This window comes from Calonectris borealis, chromosome 3 (assembly GCF_964195595.1).
Source record: "Calonectris borealis chromosome 3, bCalBor7.hap1.2, whole genome shotgun sequence".
Classification (NCBI taxonomy): Eukaryota; Metazoa; Chordata; class Aves; order Procellariiformes; family Procellariidae; genus Calonectris; species Calonectris borealis.
Window position 1 is genome coordinate 129185903 of NC_134314.1, and position 27928 is coordinate 129213830.

The 27928-nt window shown below is 57.0% G+C and overlaps 2 long non-coding RNA genes across 4 annotated transcripts; both read left to right on the forward strand.

Moving 5' to 3' along the window:
- Positions 1–1547: 1547 nt before the first annotated feature.
- On the forward strand, positions 1548–5503 carry LOC142081489 (uncharacterized). Of its 2 annotated transcripts, XR_012673353.1 has the most exons (4): positions 1548–1976; positions 4035–4098; positions 4758–4998; positions 5356–5503. It is a non-coding gene; the product is annotated as an uncharacterized LOC142081489 (long non-coding RNA). The 2 variants fall into 2 exon arrangements; XR_012673352.1 differs by lacking the exon at positions 5356–5503 and having other exon boundaries at positions 1553–1976; positions 4758–5106.
- Positions 5504–16048: 10545 nt separating this feature from the next.
- LOC142081490 (uncharacterized) lies at positions 16049–20003 on the forward strand. Of its 2 annotated transcripts, XR_012673355.1 has the most exons (4): positions 16049–16477; positions 18536–18599; positions 19259–19499; positions 19856–20003. It is a non-coding gene; the product is annotated as an uncharacterized LOC142081490 (long non-coding RNA). The 2 variants fall into 2 exon arrangements; XR_012673354.1 differs by lacking the exon at positions 19856–20003 and having other exon boundaries at positions 16055–16477; positions 19259–19607.
- Positions 20004–27928: the final 7925 nt, after the last annotated feature.

Below are 27928 nucleotides of genomic sequence, written 5' to 3' on the forward strand. Positions count from 1 at the left end.
GTGCCAAGTGAGCTGGTTTGGGGGCCCAAAGCAGAAGCTGGTTTGGCCGTTTGTGCGGGGGGCTGGGAGGGCATTGGGGGCTGCGGGGGAAAGCAGGGGGTGGGCAGGGTGCGTGGACCCTCCCCGGGGGGAGGGGCTCTGGTCCTGCTGGACCCCGAAGTGCGGGAGGCCGGCACGCACCAGGCCCAACTCAACGTCTGCGGTGGTCTCTGGGGGGAAGAGGTGGTCTCTGCTTTTCAGACCCCGCACGCCCTCTTCGAGTCCAGCTCTTGCTTGTCGACTGCTTCGAATAGTTATTAACTGATTAGTCGTACAAACTAATTAATGTTTATACAATGTCCAACTATGATATTTAATCCTAATAGTCGAGTTTTGACGGCGATTGGTTTACGACCTTGTCAAAAGCCCAGGCTGTTGCAAATAGCTGGAGCTTGTAAGGAGAAGGAGCTGAAATCAACGGTGCAGAGCTGGAGCTTCAATTAGCCAGAACCGTCGCAAGCAGGAGCTGGAACGAGACGGGGTGTCCGCTGTCTGGGGCATGCCTTAGCCAGAGGCAAAATTACCAGCAGCTGTAACGAGCGGGAGCTGCGATTCGCTGCAGTGTCTGTTTGCCGGAGCATCCGTCGGCCAGACTGCACTCCCAGCACGGCTGAAGAGCAGCCAGGCGCAGGCAGGGCTGTCCCCGGCAAGGCGCTCCGAGCGGCAGGGAGGCGAGTTGTCCTTCTGCTAGCGGGGAGCCCGGCCTCTTCCCTCGGGGATTAAATCCACGCCACGCGTGGATCCGCTCTCTTTGCGTGGAGGGTCTCTCCCGGTCCCGTTCCCGAGGGCTGAAGCGAGGTCCCCCGGGGGGCAGGCGGCAGCACGAGGCGGCGGTGTCTCCCCGGTACCCGGCAAAGGGGAGCGAAACCGGCCGGCTGGAGCTCCCGGGGTGCACAGCCCGGCCCCGCACGGCAGAATCCTTCCCTGGGTTTTCGCCGTTGGCTGGGTGTGACAAACAGGTTCATTTTGTGCCTCCTCTTTTCCCAGCGTCACCTTCTGCGTCACGTGAAGAAAATCCTGCGTGGTTGACGCCGCTTGCTGCTCAGGTGATGGCACGTGTGGGGCCGGGGGAGCCGGGAGAAACATTGGCGCGTCCAAGGTCGCTGCAGGTGCTCCCTACGTAACTCGTAGTTACGAGTGTTTTCCTTTCAGGGAAAAGAATGAGCTTTCATCTGTGAAAAATTAAGAGCTGCCTGTGTCCTTCTTTAAGTTCAAGTGTTTCTCTTCTGTTTGTTCATACTGATTTTATGGGCAGGTTGGAAATAGCCTTTTATTTTTATAGGCATAACTCAATTTGTAGTACTACGTGGTGTCAGGAGAGTGAATTTTGGAGCACCCAGGTATCACTAGAAACGGAATGAATGAGACACGATGGAAACTGATATTTAAACTTGATTTTTACTTGATTTTTTTTTTCCGAGAGTGTTGATGGCACGTTGTCCTGTGGCTCAATCCACGTTCTGTTCAGTGGAGTCTTCAGTCTAGGACTTTTAAGGAAAAAAGTTGGTCCTTCCGAAAAAGGGCTAGTCGTTCATAGGCTCGAGGCATAGACTTGGAGAGCCGCTTAAGTACGTGATCAGAATTAAAGCCAAATGTCGCTTCGTGTTGCTGCTGTTGGCCTTCACTTTCGTTAATTTCCCCGCTGCTCCGTCATGGTTGGGAGCTCTGAATCATCATTTTTTTCACTCCCTAACGCATTTTTCTCCCCAAGGAGAGGCTACGTTTAAAAGTTACTTAGTTTCCTCGCAAATGCATCGGTCAATAAAACGGAGTTATGATTATTAAAACCACACAAATGACACCGGTCTTACAGATCTGGACTATTTCTGAACACGTGTTCATCGCGTGCAGATGTCATCGGGATACGGATCACCTGCATTTCATGCTCTGACGAGACAATCTGCTGAGACAGGGACGAGCTCCAAAAGAAAAAAAAGGTACAACGTCAAGGTTTTGTTTTGTTGTTGGTTTTTGTGGGCTTTTTGTGTTTGTGTTATTTTTTGGTTTGTGTTTTGTGTTTTTTTTTTTTTTTAAAAAGAGTGCGATGTTGACTGGTGGCAGCCTGCAGAGCTCTCTTGCTGCCTGACCTCTCCTTTTCTTCTCTGTCACTCCTCTTTCGTGGCTGTAATTTTCACTCGGGTAGTTTTAGAAGAGCGATTTAGTTCCTCGCCTGTGTAAATGTGCTGGTAATACCTGGAAGGTAAATGCTTGAACCGGTAGCGAATAACTTGGCTACAAGTAGAATTTCTGAAGGAAGAACAACAACAGCAGGAAGCAAGTAGCGAGTTACCCCAAATTTGTGTGTGTCAAACACATCAAAGTTTTATTGCCAAACATTGTTTGGCAATGTGTTCCAAATGGCTCGTTTTGGTAAACTTAAATTTTCAGGAAGTTCAGGGTTGTGTGTGGAAAAACGTGCCCCTCTGTCTAGGTGTCCTGCTACGTAAATAGCATCAGTCAGTAGCACATCCAGCGGCAGGGCTGCTGTTCCCTGCTCTCGATATTGCCGTAGTAGTGTTGTGATGTTTCGACCTAAGAGGCGGGTTTAGGAATGGAAGGAGAATGCCTGCGTCCTGCAAGGGCTACGAATGCCGACCCTTTTCTCTGCCTGCTGCTTTCCTGTGCGTGAGATGAAACTGTTTTTTTTTTTTTCCCTTGTTCCCGGTAGAAATATTTCTGAAGCTGTCGCTGCTGTGGGTTTGCAACGTGCGTTACTGCGTTTTTGTAGAGTTCTAGTTACGGATCGTTTCTGCCGCGGCAAAGTGTCAAGATACGGTTTTCAGTTTAAAGCTTCAGAAGCTGCATTCGCTGAAATCGGCGTAGGTGAAGCTGGTTGTTGTGGTTTAACCCGGCAGGCAGCTAAACACCACGCAGCTGCTCGCTCGCTCCCCCTGCCCCCAAAGTGGGGTGGGGGAGAGAATCGGAAAAAAAAGTGAAGTTCGTGGGGTGAGGTAAAGACAGTTTAATGGGACAGAACAGGAAGGGGAAACAATCGTAACGATAAAAGAATATACAAAATAAGCGACGCACAATGCGATTGCTCACCGCCCGCCGACTGATGCCCAGCCGGTCCCCGAGCGGCAGTCGCCGCCGCCCGGCCAACTCCCCCAGCTTATGTACTGAGCGTGACGTCATATGGTACGGACTGTCCCTTTGGCCGGTTTGGGTCATCTGTCCTGGCTAAGGTCCCTCCCAGCTTCTCGCTGGCAGGGCATGAGAAGCTGAAAAGTCCCCGACTAGCGTAAGCGCTACTTAGCCACAACTAAAACATCAGCGTGTTACCCACGTTTTTCTCGTCCTAAATCTAAAACACAGCGCTATACCAGTTACCAGGAAGAGAATTAACTCTATCCCAGCCGAAACCAGGACGCTGGTCTTGCGCATGATCCCGCTGTGCTCGCAGGGGTGCTCAGTGGCTCCTCATCAAAACAGCGAGGTGCGTGTGGACGTCCGTAGGGTTGCGCTCGGGGTCTGGGGGCGTTATGTATTTTTGCTGTTGGAAGACGGAATAGAGCGTGTGCCTGTTAAATCTAACGATGGTCGAAGGTTGGGAGGGACCCTGAGCAGGTTTGGTGGCACAACTGCAGTTTTCAAAGATCTCGACCGTTTGGAGAAACGGCCTGGAAAAAAGGATTCCTCTTTTGCAGCGAGTTCGCGAGGACAGACGGGTTGCCGTACTCTTTAACAAAAATACTCAACTTGGGACGTATCGGGTGAGGAAATCGCGGCTCTACTTAGGCTTGAGAAAACGTACGTAGGTGTCTGTGCCTGTCACCTGCGCGTCTCTAGGCAAGTGAGTTCTAGCGAAACTAAAGCTGCCGATGAGCCAAAAGAAAAGGCACGGTTGTCTAAAACATGCATAAGCTCTAGTGGCCTGTCTCAACAACTGCACCAAAGATGATGCAAAATACTTTCTCCTCCACTCAGTTGTAGTCTTCACAGAAAAGGAAGCTTTGTGCTAAACTTTTTTTTTTTTTTGCCTTTCCTCTCAGCAGAATGTCAACTGCCGTGAAAGTACGAGACGGATGGAAAGGATCCATAGTGGTCTGCAAGTACAAGGTATGCCTGTGATGTGTGTCTGCATTTTTCCTAAGGTGCTTGTAGCACGGACTTTACAGTCAACACGAAGAATGTGGCAGCTCTCCTTCTCTCTGATTTTTTAACATGAAATATTTTAACACAAATACTAAAAATAAAGGTCTGTTCTGGAGCGTGGTACGCCTATTCAAGGCTTGCTTTCCTTCGTCTGTTTTCTCTTCCTGAAAGCAGAGTCTTCTGTTTCTGTGTGCTTGCTATTAAAGGGTGCTGTGAAAATAATGTTGGACTAGAAGAGGAAAGGAACCGTTTGTAAGAGTTGGGATGTTCGGGAGAAACAGGCTTTGTTTTCACGATAAAAGCTTAATGCTTTTTCAGTCAGTCAGTGTTTAAAATACCTTGCAGGAGCACTGGAAAACCTTACTGAGATACTGGCATCTGTGCTAAAAGCAATCAAGGTCAAAGAAGAGGCGTGGACAACACGGGACAAATCGGCGTCGCTTCGGTGTGTTTTCCAGGCTTTCCCGAGAAGCGGTAGCAGCCTCGTAACTAGCAACAGAGAGTCCTGATGTGGTTTTGGTGAGTTACTGCTTCTATCACGTCCTTTTTCCTTAACCTGCAGCGCGTAATTTTGACTTCGGTTGGAAAGAGATTTTCCAGAATGGAAATCTTTCTCGTTCAAGGAGTTGCCTTTTACGAACTTCCCATCAGAATGGATCTTCAGAGATGACGTGCTCGGCAGTAGAAGTCATCCGCAAGGAGACTTTTCGCTCTCTCTCTGGAAAAAAAAAAAAAAGGGGTAGGTCGATTTCCTTGCACAGACCCAAGCGCAGCACGTCTTCCGATAGTCGACGTACGGCTGATCTTTGGTTCTCGGGTGTAACGGTCGAGAGATCGTAAAGACGCGTTCCTCCGCACGCTTGGGTACAGCCAACAGCGTTAGCAAACCTGCCAGTCCTTTTTGGTAGCCTGATGTATTGCAGCACCGGGGATTTGATATTCCCCACCGCCTGCCCCCCCCCCCCCCCCCCCCCCCCCCAAAAAAAGTAAAACCGTATGGGAGATCTCTTATCTCACTGATTTTTCTATCATAAATGAAATTTTAAAAAGAAAGTTAAAATTGTCTAATTTCCAAACTGACTTGCGTTGTTTAAACTGCAGCTGCCAAATAGCTGTAGTGTATAATTTATTAGGTGTGCTTAAGCAGTTGGGTAGTTGCTCTAAACGTTTAAAAAGAGAGGCAACTGAACGTTAGGGGCTTTTTTCCTGATCTTTTGGCAGAGTGCTCTGAAGCACTTTATTTCTGTCTCGCTTTCGACGGCGCGTTTCCCCGGCAGTTCGGTAGCATCGGTCTCGGCGCAGCTGGCCAGGCGTCCCTCCTAGTCATGTCACACACGCAAAACCCCTGGTCAAACGATAGCTGTGTAGCTTGGAGGTAGATAATTTAACGGTATGAATTCACAGCTACGCAATTTCAATGAACGCAAAAGGAAAATCAAATATTTTTATAGTACGAGTCTTCTCATTGTACGTATGTAAGCGTGCGCACGCCTTTTTAGCATAAAATGAATTGCTGAGATTTGTTCTTTCTTTTTCATTTTACTCTTCAAAGTTTTACGCTTCACTTTCAGCTTTATCGGCCAAGCGAGCGAGATGCGCAGCAGCAGCAGCAGCAGCGCAAGGGCTGGAGCTGCGGCGGTGGATCCGTGAGCGTAGATGCTGATTACGGCGCGCCCTTGTCCTGCAGCCTCACGGGGTTATCTCCCTGCAGCGGTGCTGTAAGGAAGGGACGAGGCATTTTCCGACACCAGCGAGAGCGTTTACTTCTCTGCGAAGAACGTGTTCAGAATTGTGTCAATTAGTCTTCACGCTGATTTTAAGCGTTCGAATCGCTCGAGCTTTTAAAGGCGGCGTTGTATTTCGAGCTGACCCGTTTGCCTGGCACCCTCCTTTAGCTCGACTGCTACCCTCTCCCTTGCCCTGACCGAATTCCTCTGCTGCCTTCGGTGCTGTTTTTTTAACGTGCTGAAATATCCGTTGGGATTTTTGTTTTTCAGATGCCTCGCTGTGAGCGTCCCGTGGTGCTCAGGAGAGACCCCCGGCCCAGGTTTGCCTGCCGGTCGTTGGGCGTGCTGAGGGTGAGGGGCCGGCTGGCAGCCTGCGGGACGGGGGCTGGGGGGGGCTGCAAGCGTTTGGGGGGGCCGCCCCTCCTTTATCTTTCTAGCAGAGCCCCCCTTTTTGGCGGGGGTGCGTGCGTACATACGTAAACGGCATTATTAAAGTAACGAGCTGCCGGTTGGGGCCGTTTCCCTCGTTTTGTGTCTTTTTGGGGGGGTGAATAAAAAGGGGGGGTTGGGGGGCCTGGAGGGGTGATGATGTCATTTGGGGCACCCCAGCATCACCACGGGGGTGATGATGCCGTGGAGGAGCAGGTGAGTGGGGAATGGGGGGTCATGGGGGTCCGTGTCCCCCCCCCCCCCAAAGGGGGTCACAGCCCAAATTGCCTGAAAATTCATGGGGGGGGGTTCAAAAATTTTTAAAAACTGTAAATATATCTGTGAGGCCTCGAAATAGAAAAAAATCTCTCCTTGTTACGTATATTGAAAAATAATATTAATTTATACGTACAAAAGGATTTCAAAATAAGGACCTATATCTGCCCTATTTTATAAAGGATTTTAGAGTATAAAAAAATTCGAAAGATGTATATAGGGTTTTAAGATACAAAAATAACTCACGTCTGTATAAATTAAAAAATAACGAACTTCCAAATGCAAAAAGGATGATACATTTTATACATGAAGGAATTTAAAATAGAAAAAGGTCTGAATAGATACCGCTATCTACACTTACTACGTGTTACATAGAGAGTCTACATAGACATTATATGTAATCTAAGAGATTATGTACAAGTGTAAATAGACATCTAAGTCTAAAACCTAAGTCTATAAAGATATAGGTGTAAATATATGTAAGTGTAAATAGAGAAGTCTATAAAGACATTTAAGTGTTCAAAATATGTAAGTCAACAGATCCATAGTCTGAGCAGGTATTATATATAAGAAGTGGGAAATAGGGGGGTATAAGTGAAACATAAATATATTCACTAAATATATAGAGAGAGATATGTGTAAATACATTAAGTGTAAATGTCTCTGATAATAAGGTTTTTAAAATGCAAAGAAACCCTGTTTACAGAAAGGATTTTAAAATTCGACACACACACACACACACACACACACACACCCCGCCCCGAAACACCTCTCTATTGAAGATATAAAAGCGCTTTCAAAAGCTGCCTCTTCCCTGTTCTCCTTTTCCGCCTGTTCCCATCCTGATTGGGGGCCAGTTCCCCCAACAGGGACTTTCCCCTGCAGGGCTGCGCACGCAGAGCGGGACCTGCCGCCATGGCCTAAAAATACCACAAAACCCCTAATTCGGGGCCTGCAAGGGGTGGGGAAAAAAAAGCCCGCAATTTTGGGGGAAAAATACCCAACTTGGAGCTCCCGGGAAAGCCAAATCCGCCTGGATTTGGGCAACCGGAAAGCAAAAAAAACCCCATTTTCACGCACAAAACGAAAAAGCAAAAACCACCAATTTTTGTTGTGAAAAAGCGTTGAAAAACCTCCAAATGGTGGAATGTTTTGGAAAAGGAAAAAACCCCAATTTTGATATTATGGAAAAGCAAAAAACCCCCCGATTTGGGGAAGATTTGGGGTGAAACACCAGCCACTTGAGGGGCATCGCTCGTGGTTATCCAGCGAGGGTCAGTCATCGGGAACGGATTATCTGTTGCGGGTCATCCCAGGCGAGTTTTCTGCTGTGGGTGGTCCCGGGTGGACCCCCTGGCGTAGGTCACCCCCACGCATGTCCCCCCCCGCCCCTCCCGGTGTCCGCCCCGCCTTTCCCGTGCGAGGTTTTCCCCGTGACGCGCCCCCCGTATCCCCTGCCCTCCTACCTCGTGCCCGCACTGCCCTCCTCTCTCCTCTCCCTCCTCCCACCCCCCGTGTTCCGCACTGCCTCCCCGTAACCCCTCTGCCCCGGACCCCTGGGGTGCTGCCTGCCCCGCCAACCTGCCCGTTGCCCCCCGCCCAAACTCTGGCACCCCCCTCCCGCTCCCCCGCACCCCACTCCCACCCCGCTCCCCCTCCTCCTGCGTTTTGGGTTTGTGCTGCAAACGGCGTCGGTGACGCGGGGCTGCGTGAGTTCCCGCTGCGCAGCGCTTGCACCGCGCCGGGGGCTGTGCTGCTCCTCGCCCCGCCCTGCCGGCGAGCGGGCTGGGGGTGCGCGAGGGCCTGGGAGGGGGCACCGCTGGGAGAGCTGACCCCGGCGGACCCAGGGGATGTTCCAGACCCTGTGACGTCAGGAAATAAAACTCGGGGGGCGGTTGGCGGGGGGGCCGCTGCTGGGCTGCGGCTGGCTGGGCATCCGTCGGTTGGCGGTGAGCCGTTGTTTTCATTTGTACCGCTTGTCTGTCTGGGGTTTTTCTCTCTGTTGTTTGGGGTTTTTTTCCCCCCTTTTCCTTACAAGTGGAGTTTTTTCACTTTTGCCCTTCCAATTCTCTCCCCCCTCCCACTGAGGGGGGAGCGAGTGAGCGGTTGTGTGGTGCTGAGTTGCCAGCTGGGATTCAACCACGGCACAAGGTGAGTTGCAAGCCCTGCTGGCTAAACGCTTTAGGCTCTCCGTGTTATTCCTGCCATCTTGCCCTCCTTGTTCTTTCCTGCTGCTTTCAAGTGCCTTGTGCTCCAGCAGCAGGCTGGGAAGGAGGGTTGTGGCAGGAGCTGCAGCACCCTGTGACTCCTTCTCAGGCTGCTAGCTTCGCCCTTTGTATGGGCTGCCGAGGTCGTCGGCTCCGCAGGGGCCACAGGCAGCCCGCAGAGCTTGAGGCCAAGCCATTCCTTTCCCCTCTGCGCAGCCGCGGTTCTGCCGCTGCTACAGGCAGCCGCTTGCTCGAGGGCGAGGGGCTGGGATGACGACAGGCTGCTGCACGCTTCAGTCGAACTGAGACGCCGTTCTCTGAGGAGCCGGTGCAAGGAGAGCTCAGGTCCGTTCTGTACTGCCGATGGCTCTTCACAAGGGAAGCGTGCTCTGGTGTTAGCAGAAAAAGGTGTCGGTCACAGGCAGCCGCCTATCACTGCGCACAGCTCAGCTATTTGGCAGGGGTCTTGCTTGTTCAAGTAGAGGCGTATTCCTCGCCTTGCAGTCTCGATGGCAAAACAATCGGGGGTTCAAGCTACAAAAGCACAGAGCAAGGATGGAACCTGCCGGGCTCTATGGTCAACTGCTGAGGACGCCTAATACACCAGCAGGCCTCTTGGCTTTCCCTGCCTCATTTCTAATTCCTTTGCACGCTGGAGGGCAGGGTGGTAAGTGACGTCGTGCAGTGTCTCTCCTCCAAGTGGCAAGCCCTGCGCGTGTGCAGGGTGAGGAGAGCAGAGTGCTGATAGCACGGAGGCGAGGAAAGGTGCAAACACCGCAACACAGCCCCAGGACCACCAGCGTATCGCTCGTTGTTTGCAGGTCAGCCACTGGCACCGGGTCTGCTCAGAAGCGCGGTTTCCTGATGGACATAGCTGCCCCTCCCCTGCTCTCAGGGTGTCACCCGTGTGGCCTTATTTTTTTTAAATCTCTCTCCAGCATCTGTTGAGTCGCCGCTGTCACTCCCACAACCCCGATGCCACCTGCAGACCGAGACAGCGATCCCTGGGGCTTCCTCCGGGTTAGAAAGAAACCTGTTCCACAGGTTCCCCGTGCTGCTTCTCCTCCCCGGGTAATGGGCTGGGGGGCACGGGCAGAAACCACCACGGGACTTGTAAAGCGGCCAAAGGGAAAGGACTGAAATGCTGGAGCCACCGGGTGCTTTTTGGTACAGAGGCGATGAAGATTAGTGCCCGGGCCGCGAGTGGGAAAAGGGCAGGGAAATCTAAGCCCAGTACCGCCAGTAAGCAGTTACCGTCTTTCGATGGTACGAACTGGGCGGAGAGAAGGGGAAAGGGCCGGTGAGGCGACGGTGGCACCCGGCGGGCGGAATTGGGTACTGCAGCTCTTGAGCCGCGCATGCGCGGTGGGGCGCTCTCCTCTGCTCGCTGCTGCCACCGAGCGACCAAAGCTGGGTACTGCAGCTCTTGAGCCGCGCATGCGCGGTGGCGCGCTTTTCTTTGCTCGCTGCTGCCACCCTGTGACCAAAACTGGGTACTGCAGCTCTTGAGCCGCGCATGCGCAGTGGCGCGCCTTTCTTTGCTCGCTGCTGCCACCGAGCGACCAGAATTCGGTATTGCAGCTCTTCAGCTGCGCATGCGCGGTGGCGCGCTCTCCTTTGCTCGCTGCTGCCACCGAGCGACCAGAATTCGGTACTGCAGCTCTTGAGCCGCGCATGCGCGGTGGCGCGCCTTTCTTTGCTCGCTGCTGCCACCGAGCGACCAGAATTCGGTACTGCAGTGCTTCAGCCGCGCATGCGCAGTGGCGCGCTCTCCTTTGTTCGCTGCTGCCACCGAGCGACCAAAACTGGGTACTGCAGCTCTTGAGCCGCGCATGCGCGGTGGCGCCCCCTTTCTCCGCGCTGCCGTCCGCCGGTAACGGCAATGCCGTACTGTGGTGCCTGCGGGGTGATGCCGCCGCGTTCGTTGGTTCGTTCCGGTAAGGAAACGCCGCTGCCGCCCCACGTGCGCGGTGCCGGCGGGCGCTGGGCCTGCAAAGCGCGGACCTGCAGCGCCGGTGCCGCCCCCGTGCACGCGCCGCCCGGCGGCTGCTCGCTGCTGCCGCCCCGTGGCCGAATCGCGGTACTGCAGCGCCGGCACCGCTCAGGTGCGCAGCAGCGCCGCCGCCCCCGCCGCCTTCGCTGCTGCCGCCCCGAAGCCGAAGCGTGGTCCTGCAGCCCGGCGTTCGCGCGCCGGCTCTGGCCCCTCCATGCGCCGTCCCCATCCCGGTGCCTCCCTCATCCCGGTGCATTCGTCATCCCGGGCGGCAATGGTTAGGGTGCCCCCCCCCCGCATGCCAGCACCCCCAAGAGTATCGGCGTGTCCCGGTGCTGTGCCCATCCCTGGGGCAGCTCCCCGTCCCCTGTCCCTGCGGCTGGTCGTTGGGCTCTGTGTTCCCCCAATAAACCACGGGGACGGAGGGGACCCCTGGGGACAGGGGGTGGGGACCCCCAGAGAGTAGGCTGTGCTGCCGTCGCTCCTCGGTGCTGGCCCTGCTTGTCCCCTGTCCCCCCAGCGGTGATGAACTCCGGGCCACTGGCGGGGACCCTCACTGTCACCTTCCCCCCATGCCGGTTGCCACCAGCGACAGGGACAGCGACGCACCCCCGGGGGTGTTTGGGGTCCCCAGGGTGGGAGCGGAGCTGCAGGATGCCGGGTCCCCCCTGCCCGAGCCCTGCAGACCCAGGTGGAGCGCAGGCAACCCCGGCCCTGTCCCCAGCCCTGTCTCCGCGTGGCCGTGGGTCGGTGCTGCCATTGCGTGGCCAGCGGCTGGGAGGACACAGCTCCCGCCGGCTGGGGCCAGAGGAACCCGGCAGCCTGGGGACCCCCGGGAAGGGCCGGCTGTCATGGGGACTCGGCGCCCAGGGCACCCCAGAGACCCTACAACAGGGTGCAGCATGAACTATTTTATTACCTGTGCAGTATCCATGAGTGAGTCCCCATCGTTCCCATCCTGGTCCCCCAGTGGGTCGGGGTCCCAGCTGCCCCTGGGGGTGGCTGCAGGTGTCGGGGGTGGGATCCCTTCTCCCCGCGGTGCCCCCCACCTCCCCAGGGTCATCCCTCCCAGTCTCAACTCCCCACATGGTGTCCTCAATCTCCCGAGAAACACCTCTGTCCCCCAATGTCCCCCTACCTACCCCACTCCCAGGGTCCCTCCCGGACCCCAGGATTCCCCCCCTGCCCCATCCTGAGGCCGCCCCCCCCCCCATCCCCATGGTCATGAGACACACACACGCACACCCCCTCCAGCACTGGGGAGACACTGGGAAGAGCCGGCACTGCCATCTCGGGGACCTGCTAGCCCTCATCCTCCCTAAAGTCTTGCACCATGCTCTGCTCCTTGGGGGGAGTGCCCACAGTCAGGGGGGTGGGGGCTCCCCTCCTCCCCAGGGAACCCCCCCAACCTGTCCAGGGCACCCTCTGCCACCTCCCCAGGGTCCAATCACCGTAACAGGGTCTGACCCTGGGATCCCGCTGGTTAACGTCAGGTGCAAGAGAAGGTTCCTCATTACTCCTTGATTAGTTCTTAGGTGCCAGCTCGAGCTGGGTGCCTCCAGAGAGGGACCCCTACCCCGGATCACCCTCCTTGCACACCTGCACCCGTTGCAGGAGGGTCCACGCGCACCATGGGAGCCATGTGGGAACCAGAGGCGGCCTCGAGGCTGCTCAGCAGCAGTCAAAACACCCCAGTGGTTTCAGGCACCGGCTGTTTTGCTCCCGAACCCAAGGGTACTGCCGAGAAAAATAACCACCACTGTAACACGAGGGTCCTGCACAATCCCCACCATCGCACAAGGGTCCCCGTGCACCTGCCCGCCATTGCACGAGGGTCCCCTGCACACCAACCAATTGCATAAGGGTCTTCCTGCACTGCCCCCCCCATTGCATGGGCGTCTCCACACACCGACCCCCCGCTGCGCAAAGGTCCCTGCACAATCCCCACCGTTGCAGGGAGGTCCCTGCGCAGGCACCCGCCGTGCACAAGGCGCCGTGCGCATGCGCACTTCCGGGGCGGGGACTACAACTCCCGGCGTGCCCCCCGCGGGCGGCCCGGAGGAGCCGCGCGCTGATTGGCTGCGGAGGATATTTCAACGGGGCGCGCGGCGGGCTCTGCACCCAGGCGGCGGCGGCGGCGGCGGCGGCGGCGGCGGCGGCGGCGGCGGCGGCGGCGGCGGCGGCGGCGGCGGCGGCGGCGGCGGCGGCGGCGGCGGCAGTCTGAGGTGCCGCGGGCACGGCGGGCTGGCGGGAGGCTGGGGACCCCCCGGGGGACTGAGGAGGGGGGCTGTGCGTCTCGGGGGGACCGGGGAGGGGGGCCGGGGGGGGCTGTGCGTCCCGGAGGGGGCCGGGGAGGGGGGCCGGGGGGGGGGCTGTGCGTCCCGGAGGGGGCCGGGGGGGGGGCTCTGCGTCCCGGAGGGGGCCGGGGAGGGGGGCTGGGGGGGGCTGTGCGTCCCGGAGGGGGCCGGGGAGGGGCTGTGCGTCCCGGGGGGGCCGGGGAGGGGGGCTGGGGGGGGCTGTGCGTCCCGGAGGGGGGCTGGGGGGGGGCTGTGCGTCCCGGGGGGGCCGGGGAGGGGGGCTGGGGGGGGCTGTGCGTCCCGGAGGGGGCCGGGGAGGGGGGGCTGTTCGTCCTAGGGGGGCTGGGGAGTGGGGCTGGGGGCGGGGGCTGCAGTCCCCCAAGGAGCTGGGGAGTGGGGCTGTGGGTCCTGGCGGGGCTTGAGAGTGGGGCTTGGGGCTCCCACGGGGCTGGAAAATGGTGTGGTCGGGTGCTGTGAGCACCGGGGGTCCTGGGGCTGGGAGGCGCTTGCAAACACCGGGGAGGGGCTGCGAGCATGGGGGGGCACAAGGGTTGCACCAGGGTCGGTGCACGATCACCTCCATTGTACGGGTGTCGATGTACAGCCAGCCGGGCTGCACGAGGCGCCGTGCGCATGCGCGGTCCCGGGGCGGGGACTACAACTCCTGGCGTGCCCCGCGCGGGCGGTCCGGTGGAGCCGCGCGCTGATTGGCTGCGGAGGGTATTTCAACGGGGCGCGCGGCGGGCTCTGCACCGAGGCGGCGGCGCAGCGTGAGTGTGAGGGGCCGCGGGCCCGGGGAGCCGAGGAGTGGGGCTGTGGCGGGGGGGCGGGGCGGTCCTGCAGGCTCCGGGGACGGGGGCTGGGGGGGCTCCAGGCGGAGGAGGGGCTGTGAGCATCTGGGGAGTGGGGCTGGGGGGCGGGGCTGTGTGCCCTAGGGGGGCCGCGCAGTGGGGCCGGGGCGGGGGGGCGGGGTGGGCGCTGTGTGCAAACAGACCCTCCCTGCGAGTCCCCACTGTCGCCCCGTGGGGCCGGGCACCCCCCAGCCCTCCCTGCAGGCAGACGGGCAGCCTGTAGGCAATGGAGGCCGCCCGCCCCAGCGAGGTGCTCGAGCCTGGGGGCTTCACGGGCCGAGTCGAGGGAGGAGCTGCTGGAGAGAGGGCTTAGAAACGGCCTTCTGCCCCCGAAACTGCTGGAGCATTTGAAGGGGAGGGACAGGTCCACCCCAGGGCCCCAAGGGGAAGCCCTCGGAGCAGGGACTTGGGGTCGTTCTAGGAGCAAAAGCTGGTCCCAGCCAGCTCGCCTCTGCTCCCCCGGCACCGGGATCGGACCTTTCAGCCCCGTTTCTGCCCGAAGCATCACACAAGCGCTTGCCCTCCCCGGGGGCATCTTTGGGCCTTGAGAACAGGCGCAGCAGCTGGGTTTTTGGGCTCAGAAATGGGTGCCAAGTGAGCTGGTTTGGGGGCCCAAAGCAGAAGCTGGTTTGGCCGTTTGTGCGGGGGGCTGGGAGGGCATTGGGGGCTGCGGGGGAAAGCAGGGGGTGGGCAGGGTGCGTGGACCCTCCCCGGGGGGAGGGGCTCTGGTCCTGCTGGACCCCGAAGTGCGGGAGGCCGGCACGCACCAGGCCCAACTCAACGTCTGCGGTGGTCTCTGGGGGGAAGAGGTGGTCTCTGCTTTTCAGACCCCGCACGCCCTCTTCGAGTCCAGCTCTTGCTTGTCGACTGCTTCGAATAGTTATTAACTGATTAGTCGTACAAACTAATTAATGTTTATACAATGTCCAACTATGATATTTAATCCTAATAGTCGAGTTTTGACGGCGATTGGTTTACGACCTTGTCAAAAGCCCAGGCTGTTGCAAATAGCTGGAGCTTGTAAGGAGAAGGAGCTGAAATCAACGGTGCAGAGCTGGAGCTTCAATTAGCCAGAACCGTCGCAAGCAGGAGCTGGAACGAGACGGGGTGTCCGCTGTCTGGGGCATGCCTTAGCCAGAGGCAAAATTACCAGCAGCTGTAACGAGCGGGAGCTGCGATTCGCTGCAGTGTCTGTTTGCCGGAGCATCCGTCGGCCAGACTGCACTCCCAGCACGGCTGAAGAGCAGCCAGGCGCAGGCAGGGCTGTCCCCGGCAAGGCGCTCCGAGCGGCAGGGAGGCGAGTTGTCCTTCTGCTAGCGGGGAGCCCGGCCTCTTCCCTCGGGGATTAAATCCACGCCACGCGTGGATCCGCTCTCTTTGCGTGGAGGGTCTCTCCCGGTCCCGTTCCCGAGGGCTGAAGCGAGGTCCCCCGGGGGGCAGGCGGCAGCACGAGGCGGCGGTGTCTCCCCGGTACCCGGCAAAGGGGAGCGAAACCGGCCGGCTGGAGCTCCCGGGGTGCACAGCCCGGCCCCGCACGGCAGAATCCTTCCCTGGGTTTTCGCCGTTGGCTGGGTGTGACAAACAGGTTCATTTTGTGCCTCCTCTTTTCCCAGCGTCACCTTCTGCGTCACGTGAAGAAAATCCTGCGTGGTTGACGCCGCTTGCTGCTCAGGTGATGGCACGTGTGGGGCCGGGGGAGCCGGGAGAAACATTGGCGCGTCCAAGGTCGCTGCAGGTGCTCCCTACGTAACTCGTAGTTACGAGTGTTTTCCTTTCAGGGAAAAGAATGAGCTTTCATCTGTGAAAAATTAAGAGCTGCCTGTGTCCTTCTTTAAGTTCAAGTGTTTCTCTTCTGTTTGTTCATACTGATTTTATGGGCAGGTTGGAAATAGCCTTTTATTTTTATAGGCATAACTCAATTTGTAGTACTACGTGGTGTCAGGAGAGTGAATTTTGGAGCACCCAGGTATCACTAGAAACGGAATGAATGAGACACGATGGAAACTGATATTTAAACTTGATTTTTACTTGATTTTTTTTTTCCGAGAGTGTTGATGGCACGTTGTCCTGTGGCTCAATCCACGTTCTGTTCAGTGGAGTCTTCAGTCTAGGACTTTTAAGGAAAAAAGTTGGTCCTTCCGAAAAAGGGCTAGTCGTTCATAGGCTCGAGGCATAGACTTGGAGAGCCGCTTAAGTACGTGATCAGAATTAAAGCCAAATGTCGCTTCGTGTTGCTGCTGTTGGCCTTCACTTTCGTTAATTTCCCCGCTGCTCCGTCATGGTTGGGAGCTCTGAATCATCATTTTTTTCACTCCCTAACGCATTTTTCTCCCCAAGGAGAGGCTACGTTTAAAAGTTACTTAGTTTCCTCGCAAATGCATCGGTCAATAAAACGGAGTTATGATTATTAAAACCACACAAATGACACCGGTCTTACAGATCTGGACTATTTCTGAACACGTGTTCATCGCGTGCAGATGTCATCGGGATACGGATCACCTGCATTTCATGCTCTGACGAGACAATCTGCTGAGACAGGGACGAGCTCCAAAAGAAAAAAAAGGTACAACGTCAAGGTTTTGTTTTGTTGTTGGTTTTTGTGGGCTTTTTGTGTTTGTGTTATTTTTTGGTTTGTGTTTTGTGTTTTTTTTTTTTTTTAAAAAGAGTGCGATGTTGACTGGTGGCAGCCTGCAGAGCTCTCTTGCTGCCTGACCTCTCCTTTTCTTCTCTGTCACTCCTCTTTCGTGGCTGTAATTTTCACTCGGGTAGTTTTAGAAGAGCGATTTAGTTCCTCGCCTGTGTAAATGTGCTGGTAATACCTGGAAGGTAAATGCTTGAACCGGTAGCGAATAACTTGGCTACAAGTAGAATTTCTGAAGGAAGAACAACAACAGCAGGAAGCAAGTAGCGAGTTACCCCAAATTTGTGTGTGTCAAACACATCAAAGTTTTATTGCCAAACATTGTTTGGCAATGTGTTCCAAATGGCTCGTTTTGGTAAACTTAAATTTTCAGGAAGTTCAGGGTTGTGTGTGGAAAAACGTGCCCCTCTGTCTAGGTGTCCTGCTACGTAAATAGCATCAGTCAGTAGCACATCCAGCGGCAGGGCTGCTGTTCCCTGCTCTCGATATTGCCGTAGTAGTGTTGTGATGTTTCGACCTAAGAGGCGGGTTTAGGAATGGAAGGAGAATGCCTGCGTCCTGCAAGGGCTACGAATGCCGACCCTTTTCTCTGCCTGCTGCTTTCCTGTGCGTGAGATGAAACTGTTTTTTTTTTTTTCCCTTGTTCCCGGTAGAAATATTTCTGAAGCTGTCGCTGCTGTGGGTTTGCAACGTGCGTTACTGCGTTTTTGTAGAGTTCTAGTTACGGATCGTTTCTGCCGCGGCAAAGTGTCAAGATACGGTTTTCAGTTTAAAGCTTCAGAAGCTGCATTCGCTGAAATCGGCGTAGGTGAAGCTGGTTGTTGTGGTTTAACCCGGCAGGCAGCTAAACACCACGCAGCTGCTCGCTCGCTCCCCCTGCCCCCAAAGTGGGGTGGGGGAGAGAATCGGAAAAAAAAGTGAAGTTCGTGGGGTGAGGTAAAGACAGTTTAATGGGACAGAACAGGAAGGGGAAACAATCGTAACGATAAAAGAATATACAAAATAAGCGACGCACAATGCGATTGCTCACCGCCCGCCGACTGATGCCCAGCCGGTCCCCGAGCGGCAGTCGCCGCCGCCCGGCCAACTCCCCCAGCTTATGTACTGAGCGTGACGTCATATGGTACGGACTGTCCCTTTGGCCGGTTTGGGTCATCTGTCCTGGCTAAGGTCCCTCCCAGCTTCTCGCTGGCAGGGCATGAGAAGCTGAAAAGTCCCCGACTAGCGTAAGCGCTACTTAGCCACAACTAAAACATCAGCGTGTTACCCACGTTTTTCTCGTCCTAAATCTAAAACACAGCGCTATACCAGTTACCAGGAAGAGAATTAACTCTATCCCAGCCGAAACCAGGACGCTGGTCTTGCGCATGATCCCGCTGTGCTCGCAGGGGTGCTCAGTGGCTCCTCATCAAAACAGCGAGGTGCGTGTGGACGTCCGTAGGGTTGCGCTCGGGGTCTGGGGGCGTTATGTATTTTTGCTGTTGGAAGACGGAATAGAGCGTGTGCCTGTTAAATCTAACGATGGTCGAAGGTTGGGAGGGACCCTGAGCAGGTTTGGTGGCACAACTGCAGTTTTCAAAGATCTCGACCGTTTGGAGAAACGGCCTGGAAAAAAGGATTCCTCTTTTGCAGCGAGTTCGCGAGGACAGACGGGTTGCCGTACTCTTTAACAAAAATACTCAACTTGGGACGTATCGGGTGAGGAAATCGCGGCTCTACTTAGGCTTGAGAAAACGTACGTAGGTGTCTGTGCCTGTCACCTGCGCGTCTCTAGGCAAGTGAGTTCTAGCGAAACTAAAGCTGCCGATGAGCCAAAAGAAAAGGCACGGTTGTCTAAAACATGCATAAGCTCTAGTGGCCTGTCTCAACAACTGCACCAAAGATGATGCAAAATACTTTCTCCTCCACTCAGTTGTAGTCTTCACAGAAAAGGAAGCTTTGTGCTAAACTTTTTTTTTTTTTTGCCTTTCCTCTCAGCAGAATGTCAACTGCCGTGAAAGTACGAGACGGATGGAAAGGATCCATAGTGGTCTGCAAGTACAAGGTATGCCTGTGATGTGTGTCTGCATTTTTCCTAAGGTGCTTGTAGCACGGACTTTACAGTCAACACGAAGAATGTGGCAGCTCTCCTTCTCTCTGATTTTTTAACATGAAATATTTTAACACAAATACTAAAAATAAAGGTCTGTTCTGGAGCGTGGTACGCCTATTCAAGGCTTGCTTTCCTTCGTCTGTTTTCTCTTCCTGAAAGCAGAGTCTTCTGTTTCTGTGTGCTTGCTATTAAAGGGTGCTGTGAAAATAATGTTGGACTAGAAGAGGAAAGGAACCGTTTGTAAGAGTTGGGATGTTCGGGAGAAACAGGCTTTGTTTTCACGATAAAAGCTTAATGCTTTTTCAGTCAGTCAGTGTTTAAAATACCTTGCAGGAGCACTGGAAAACCTTACTGAGATACTGGCATCTGTGCTAAAAGCAATCAAGGTCAAAGAAGAGGCGTGGACAACACGGGACAAATCGGCGTCGCTTCGGTGTGTTTTCCAGGCTTTCCCGAGAAGCGGTAGCAGCCTCGTAACTAGCAACAGAGAGTCCTGATGTGGTTTTGGTGAGTTACTGCTTCTATCACGTCCTTTTTCCTTAACCTGCAGCGCGTAATTTTGACTTCGGTTGGAAAGAGATTTTCCAGAATGGAAATCTTTCTCGTTCAAGGAGTTGCCTTTTACGAACTTCCCATCAGAATGGATCTTCAGAGATGACGTGCTCGGCAGTAGAAGTCATCCGCAAGGAGACTTTTCGCTCTCTCTCTGGAAAAAAAAAAAAAAGGGGTAGGTCGATTTCCTTGCACAGACCCAAGCGCAGCACGTCTTCCGATAGTCGACGTACGGCTGATCTTTGGTTCTCGGGTGTAACGGTCGAGAGATCGTAAAGACGCGTTCCTCCGCACGCTTGGGTACAGCCAACAGCGTTAGCAAACCTGCCAGTCCTTTTTGGTAGCCTGATGTATTGCAGCACCGGGGATTTGATATTCCCCACCGCCTGCCCCCCCCCCCCCCCCCCCCCCCCCAAAAAAAGTAAAACCGTATGGGAGATCTCTTATCTCACTGATTTTTCTATCATAAATGAAATTTTAAAAAGAAAGTTAAAATTGTCTAATTTCCAAACTGACTTGCGTTGTTTAAACTGCAGCTGCCAAATAGCTGTAGTGTATAATTTATTAGGTGTGCTTAAGCAGTTGGGTAGTTGCTCTAAACGTTTAAAAAGAGAGGCAACTGAACGTTAGGGGCTTTTTTCCTGATCTTTTGGCAGAGTGCTCTGAAGCACTTTATTTCTGTCTCGCTTTCGACGGCGCGTTTCCCCGGCAGTTCGGTAGCATCGGTCTCGGCGCAGCTGGCCAGGCGTCCCTCCTAGTCATGTCACACACGCAAAACCCCTGGTCAAACGATAGCTGTGTAGCTTGGAGGTAGATAATTTAACGGTATGAATTCACAGCTACGCAATTTCAATGAACGCAAAAGGAAAATCAAATATTTTTATAGTACGAGTCTTCTCATTGTACGTATGTAAGCGTGCGCACGCCTTTTTAGCATAAAATGAATTGCTGAGATTTGTTCTTTCTTTTTCATTTTACTCTTCAAAGTTTTACGCTTCACTTTCAGCTTTATCGGCCAAGCGAGCGAGATGCGCAGCAGCAGCAGCAGCAGCGCAAGGGCTGGAGCTGCGGCGGTGGATCCGTGAGCGTAGATGCTGATTACGGCGCGCCCTTGTCCTGCAGCCTCACGGGGTTATCTCCCTGCAGCGGTGCTGTAAGGAAGGGACGAGGCATTTTCCGACACCAGCGAGAGCGTTTACTTCTCTGCGAAGAACGTGTTCAGAATTGTGTCAATTAGTCTTCACGCTGATTTTAAGCGTTCGAATCGCTCGAGCTTTTAAAGGCGGCGTTGTATTTCGAGCTGACCCGTTTGCCTGGCACCCTCCTTTAGCTCGACTGCTACCCTCTCCCTTGCCCTGACCGAATTCCTCTGCTGCCTTCGGTGCTGTTTTTTTAACGTGCTGAAATATCCGTTGGGATTTTTGTTTTTCAGATGCCTCGCTGTGAGCGTCCCGTGGTGCTCAGGAGAGACCCCCGGCCCAGGTTTGCCTGCCGGTCGTTGGGCGTGCTGAGGGTGAGGGGCCGGCTGGCAGCCTGCGGGACGGGGGCTGGGGGGGGCTGCAAGCGTTTGGGGGGGCCGCCCCTCCTTTATCTTTCTAGCAGAGCCCCCCTTTTTGGCGGGGGTGCGTGCGTACATACGTAAACGGCATTATTAAAGTAACGAGCTGCCGGTTGGGGCCGTTTCCCTCGTTTTGTGTCTTTTTGGGGGGGTGAATAAAAAGGGGGGGTTGGGGGGCCTGGAGGGGTGATGATGTCATTTGGGGCACCCCAGCATCACCACGGGGGTGATGATGCCGTGGAGGAGCAGGTGAGTGGGGAATGGGGGGTCATGGGGGTCCGTGTCCCCCCCCCCCCCAAAGGGGGTCACAGCCCAAATTGCCTGAAAATTCATGGGGGGGGGTTCAAAAATTTTTAAAAACTGTAAATATATCTGTGAGGCCTCGAAATAGAAAAAAATCTCTCCTTGTTACGTATATTGAAAAATAATATTAATTTATACGTACAAAAGGATTTCAAAATAAGGACCTATATCTGCCCTATTTTATAAAGGATTTTAGAGTATAAAAAAATTCGAAAGATGTATATAGGGTTTTAAGATACAAAAATAACTCACGTCTGTATAAATTAAAAAATAACGAACTTCCAAATGCAAAAAGGATGATACATTTTATACATGAAGGAATTTAAAATAGAAAAAGGTCTGAATAGATACCGCTATCTACACTTACTACGTGTTACATAGAGAGTCTACATAGACATTATATGTAATCTAAGAGATTATGTACAAGTGTAAATAGACATCTAAGTCTAAAACCTAAGTCTATAAAGATATAGGTGTAAATATATGTAAGTGTAAATAGAGAAGTCTATAAAGACATTTAAGTGTTCAAAATATGTAAGTCAACAGATCCATAGTCTGAGCAGGTATTATATATAAGAAGTGGGAAATAGGGGGGTATAAGTGAAACATAAATATATTCACTAAATATATAGAGAGAGATATGTGTAAATACATTAAGTGTAAATGTCTCTGATAATAAGGTTTTTAAAATGCAAAGAAACCCTGTTTACAGAAAGGATTTTAAAATTCGACACACACACACACACCCACACACCCACACACCCACACACCCACACACCCACACACCCACACACCCACACACCCACACACCCACACACCCACACACCCACACACCCACACACCCACACACCCACACCCACACCCACACCCACACCCACACCCACACCCACACCCACACCCACACCCACACCCACACACACACACACACACACACACACACACCCCCCGCCCCGAAACACCTCTCTATTGAAGATATAAAAGCGCTTTCAAAAGCTGCCTCTTCCCTGTTCTCCTTTTCCGCCTGTTCCCATCCTGATTGGGGGCCAGTTCCCCCAACAGGGACTTTCCCCTGCAGGGCTGCGCACGCAGAGCGGGACCTGCCGCCATGGCCTAAAAATACCACAAAACCCCTAATTCGGGGCCTGCAAGGGGTGGGGAAAAAAAAGCCCGCAATTTTGGGGGAAAAATACCCAACTTGGAGCTCCCGGGAAAGCCAAATCCGCCTGGATTTGGGCAACCGGAAAGCAAAAAAAACCCCATTTTCACGCACAAAACGAAAAAGCAAAAACCACCAATTTTTGTTGTGAAAAAGCGTTGAAAAACCTCCAAATGGTGGAATGTTTTGGAAAAGGAAAAAACCCCAATTTTGATATTATGGAAAAGCAAAAAACCCCCCGATTTGGGGAAGATTTGGGGTGAAACACCAGCCACTTGAGGGGCATCGCTCGTGGTTATCCAGCGAGGGTCAGTCATCGGGAACGGATTATCTGTTGCGGGTCATCCCAGGCGAGTTTTCTGCTGTGGGTGGTCCCGGGTGGACCCCCTGGCGTAGGTCACCCCCACGCATGTCCCCCCCCGCCCCTCCCGGTGTCCGCCCCGCCTTTCCCGTGCGAGGTTTTCCCCGTGACGCGCCCCCCGTATCCCCTGCCCTCCTACCTCGTGCCCGCACTTCTCTCCTCTCCCTCCTCCCACCCCCCGTGTTCCGCACTGCCTCCCCGTAACCCCTCTGCCCCGGACCCCTGGGGTGCTGCCTGCCCCGCCAACCTGCCCGTTGCCCCCCGCCCAAACTCTGGCACCCCCCTCCCGCTCCCCCGCACCCCACTCCCACCCCGCTCTCCCTCCTCCTGCGTTTTGGGTTTGTGCTGCAAACGGCGTCGGTGACGCGGGGCTGCGTGAGTTCCCGCTGCGCAGCGCTTGCACGGCGCCGGGGGCTGTGCTGCTCCTCGCCCCGCCCTGCCGGCGAGCGGGCTGGGGGTGCGCGAGGGCCTGGGAGGGGGCACCGCTGGGAGAGCTGACCCCGGCGGACCCAGGGGATGTTCCAGACCCTGTGACGTCAGGAAATAAAACTCGGGGGGCGGTTGGCGGGGGGGCCACTGCTGGGCTGCGGCTGGCTGGGCATCCGTCGGTTGGCGGTGAGCCGTTGTTTTCATTTGTACCGCTTGTCTGTCTGGGGTTTTTCTCTCTGTTGTTTGGGGTTTTTTTCCCCCCTTTTCCTTACAAGTGGAGTTTTTTCACTTTTGCCCTTCCAATTCTCTCCCCCCTCCCACTGAGGGGGGAGCGAGTGAGCGGTTGTGTGGTGCTGAGTTGCCAGCTGGGATTCAACCACGGCACAAGGTGAGTTGCAAGCCCTGCTGGCTAAACGCTTTAGGCTCTCCGTGTTATTCCTGCCATCTTGCCCTCCTTGTTCTTTCCTGCTGCTTTCAAGTGCCTTGTGCTCCAGCAGCAGGCTGGGAAGGAGGGTTGTGGCAGGAGCTGCAGCACCCTGTGACTCCTTCTCAGGCTGCTAGCTTCGCCCTTTGTATGGGCTGCCGAGGTCGTCGGCTCCGCAGGGGCCACAGGCAGCCCGCAGAGCTTGAGGCCAAGCCATTCCTTTCCCCTCTGCGCAGCCGCGGTTCTGCCGCTGCTACAGGCAGCCGCTTGCTCGAGGGCGAGGGGCTGGGATGACGACAGGCTGCTGCACGCTTCAGTCGAACTGAGACGCCGTTCTCTGAGGAGCCGGTGCAAGGAGAGCTCAGGTCCGTTCTGTACTGCCGATGGCTCTTCACAAGGGAAGCGTGCTCTGGTGTTAGCAGAAAAAGGTGTCGGTCACAGGCAGCCGCCTATCACTGCGCACAGCTCAGCTATTTGGCAGGGGTCTTGCTTGTTCAAGTAGAGGCGTATTCCTCGCCTTGCAGTCTCGATGGCAAAACAATCGGGGGTTCAAGCTACAAAAGCACAGAGCAAGGATGGAACCTGCCGGGCTCTATGGTCAACTGCTGAGGACGCCTAATACACCAGCAGGCCTCTTGGCTTTCCCTGCCTCATTTCTAATTCCTTTGCACGCTGGAGGGCAGGGTGGTAAGTGACGTCGTGCAGTGTCTCTCCTCCAAGTGGCAAGCCCTGCGCGTGTGCAGGGTGAGGAGAGCAGAGTGCTGATAGCACGGAGGCGAGGAAAGGTGCAAACACCGCAACACAGCCCCAGGACCACCAGCGTATCGCTCGTTGTTTGCAGGTCAGCCACTGGCACCGGGTCTGCTCAGAAGCGCGGTTTCCTGATGGACATAGCTGCCCCTCCCCTGCTCTCAGGGTGTCACCCGTGTGGCCTTATTTTTTTTAAATCTCTCTCCAGCATCTGTTGAGTCGCCGCTGTCACTCCCACAACCCCGATGCCACCTGCAGACCGAGACAGCGATCCCTGGGGCTTCCTCCGGGTTAGAAAGAAACCTGTTCCACAGGTTCCCCGTGCTGCTTCTCCTCCCCGGGTAATGGGCTGGGGGGCACGGGCAGAAACCACCACGGGACTTGTAAAGCGGCCAAAGGGAAAGGACTGAAATGCTGGAGCCACCGGGTGCTTTTTGGTACAGAGGCGATGAAGATTAGTGCCCGGGCCGCGAGTGGGAAAAGGGCAGGGAAATCTAAGCCCAGTACCGCCAGTAAGCAGTTACCGTCTTTCGATGGTACGAACTGGGCGGAGAGAAGGGGAAAGGGCCGGTGAGGCGACGGTGGCACCCGGCGGGCGGAATTGGGTACTGCAGCTGTTGAGCCGCGCATGCGCGGTGGGGCGCTCTCCTCTGCTCGCTGCTGCCACCGAGCGACCAAAACTGGGTACTGCAGCTCTTGAGCCGCGCATGCGCGGTGGCGCCCCCTTTCTCCGCGCTGCCGTCCGCCGGTAACGGCAATGCCGTACTGTGGTGCCTGCGGGGTGATGCCGCCGCGTTCGTTGGTTCGTTCCGGTAAGGAAACGCCGCTGCCGCCCCACGTGCGCGGTGCCGGCGGGCGCTGGGCCTGCAAAGCGCGGACCTGCAGCGCCGGTGCCGCCCCCGTGCACGCGCCGCCCGGCGGCTGCTCGCTGCTGCCGCCCCGTGGCCGAATCGCGGTACTGCAGCGCCGGCACCGCTCAGGTGCGCAGCAGCGCCGCCGCCCCCGCCGCCTTCGCTGCTGCCGCCCCGAAGCCGAAGCGTGGTCCTGCAGCCCGGCGTTCGCGCGCCGGCTCTGGCCCCTCCATGCGCCGTCCCCATCCCGGTGCCTCCCTCATCCCGGTGCATTCGTCATCCCGGGCGGCAATGGTTAGGGTGCCCCCCCCCCGCATGCCAGCACCCCCAAGAGTATCGGCGTGTCCCGGTGCTGTGCCCATCCCTGGGGCAGCTCCCCGTCCCCTGTCCCTGCGGCTGGTCGTTGGGCTCTGTGTTCCCCCAATAAACCACGGGGACGGAGGGGACCCCTGGGGACAGGGGGTGGGGACCCCCAGAGAGTAGGCTGTGCTGCCGTCGCTCCTCGGTGCTGGCCCTGCTTGTCCCCTGTCCCCCCAGCGGTGATGAACTCCGGGCCACTGGCGGGGACCCTCACTGTCACCTTCCCCCCATGCCGGTTGCCACCAGCGACAGGGACAGCGACGCACCCCCGGGGGTGTTTGGGGTCCCCAGGGTGGGAGCGGAGCTGCAGGATGCCGGGTCCCCCCTGCCCGAGCCCTGCAGACCCAGGTGGAGCGCAGGCAACCCCGGCCCTGTCCCCAGCCCTGTCTCCGCGTGGCCGTGGGTCGGTGCTGCCATTGCGTGGCCAGCGGCTGGGAGGACACAGCTCCCGCCGGCTGGGGCCAGAGGAACCCGGCAGCCTGGGGACCCCCGGGAAGGGCCGGCTGTCATGGGGACTCGGCGCCCAGGGCACCCCAGAGACCCTACAACAGGGTGCAGCATGAACTATTTTATTACCTGTGCAGTATCCATGAGTGAGTCCCCATCGTTCCCATCCTGGTCCCCCAGTGGGTCGGGGTCCCAGCTGCCCCTGGGGGTGGCTGCAGGTGTCGGGGGTGGGATCCCTTCTCCCCGCGGTGCCCCCCACCTCCCCAGGGTCATCCCTCCCAGTCTCAACTCCCCACATGGTGTCCTCAATCTCCCGAGAAACACCTCTGTCCCCCAATGTCCCCCTACCTACCCCACTCCCAGGGTCCCTCCCGGACCCCAGGATTCCCCCCCTGCCCCATCCTGAGGCCGCCCCCCCCCCCATCCCCATGGTCATGAGACACACACACGCACACCCCCTCCAGCACTGGGGAGACACTGGGAAGAGCCGGCACTGCCATCTCGGGGACCTGCTAGCCCTCATCCTCCCTAAAGTCTTGCACCATGCTCTGCTCCTTGGGGGGAGTGCCCACAGTCAGGGGGGTGGGGGCTCCCCTCCTCCCCAGGGAACCCCCCCAACCTGTCCAGGGCACCCTCTGCCACCTCCCCAGGGTCCAATCACCGTAACAGGGTCTGACCCTGGGATCCCGCTGGTTAACGTCAGGTGCAAGAGAAGGTTCCTCATTACTCCTTGATTAGTTCTTAGGTGCCAGCTCGAGCTGGGTGCCTCCAGAGAGGGACCCCTACCCCGGATCACCCTCCTTGCACACCTGCACCCGTTGCAGGAGGGTCCACGCGCACCATGGGAGCCATGTGGGAACCAGAGGCGGCCTCGAGGCTGCTCAGCAGCAGTCAAAACACCCCAGTGGTTTCAGGCACCGGCTGTTTTGCTCCCGAACCCAAGGGTACTGCCGAGAAAAATAACCACCACTGTAACACGAGGGTCCTGCACAATCCCCACCATCGCACAAGGGTCCCCGTGCACCTGCCCGCCATTGCACAAGGGTCCCCTGCACACCAACCAATTGCATAAGGGTCTTCCTGCACTGCCCCCCCCATTGCATGGGTGTCTCCACACACCGACCCCCCGCTGCGCAAAGGTCCCTGCACAATCCCCACCGTTGCAGGGAGGTCCCTGCGCAGGCACCCGCCGTGCACAAGGCGCCGTGCGCATGCGCACTTCCGGGGCGGGGACTACAACTCCCGGCGTGCCCCCCGCGGGCGGCCCGGAGGAGCCGCGCGCTGATTGGCTGCGGAGGATATTTCAACGGGGCGCGCGGCGGGCTCTGCACCCAGGCGGCGGCGGCGGCGGCGGCGGCGGCGGCGGCGGCGGCGGCGGCGGCGGCGGCGGCGGCGGCGGCGGCGGCGGCGGCGGCGGCGGCGGCGGCGGCGGCGGCGGCGGCGGCGGCGGCGGCGGCGGCGGCAGTCTGAGGTGCCGCGGGCACGGCGGGCTGGCGGGAGGCTGGGGACCCCCCGGGGGACTGAGGAGGGGGGCTGTGCGTCTCGGGGGGACCGGGGAGGGGGGCCGGGGGGGGCTGTGCGTCCCGGAGGGGGCCGGGGAGGGGGGCCGGGGGGGGGGCTGTGCGTCCCGGAGGGGGCCGGGGGGGGGGCTCTGCGTCCCGGAGGGGGCCGGGGAGGGGGGCTGGGGGGGGCTGTGCGTCCCGGAGGGGGCCGGGGAGGGGCTGTGCGTCCCGGGGGGGCCGGGGAGGGGGGCTGGGGGGGGCTGTGCGTCCCGGAGGGGGGCTGGGGGGGGGCTGTGCGTCCCGGGGGGGCCGGGGAGGGGGGCTGGGGGGGGGGCTGTGCGTCCCGGAGGGGGCCGGGGAGGGGGGGCTGTTCGTCCTAGGGGGGCTGGGGAGTGGGGCTGGGGGCGGGGGCTGCAGTCCCCCAAGGAGCTGGGGAGTGGGGCTGTGGGTCCTGGCGGGGCTTGAGAGTGGGGCTTGGGGCTCCCACGGGGCTGGAAAATGGTGTGGTCGGGTGCTGTGAGCACCGGGGGTCCTGGGGCTGGGAGGCGCTTGCAAACACCGGGGAGGGGCTGCGAGCATGGGGGGGCA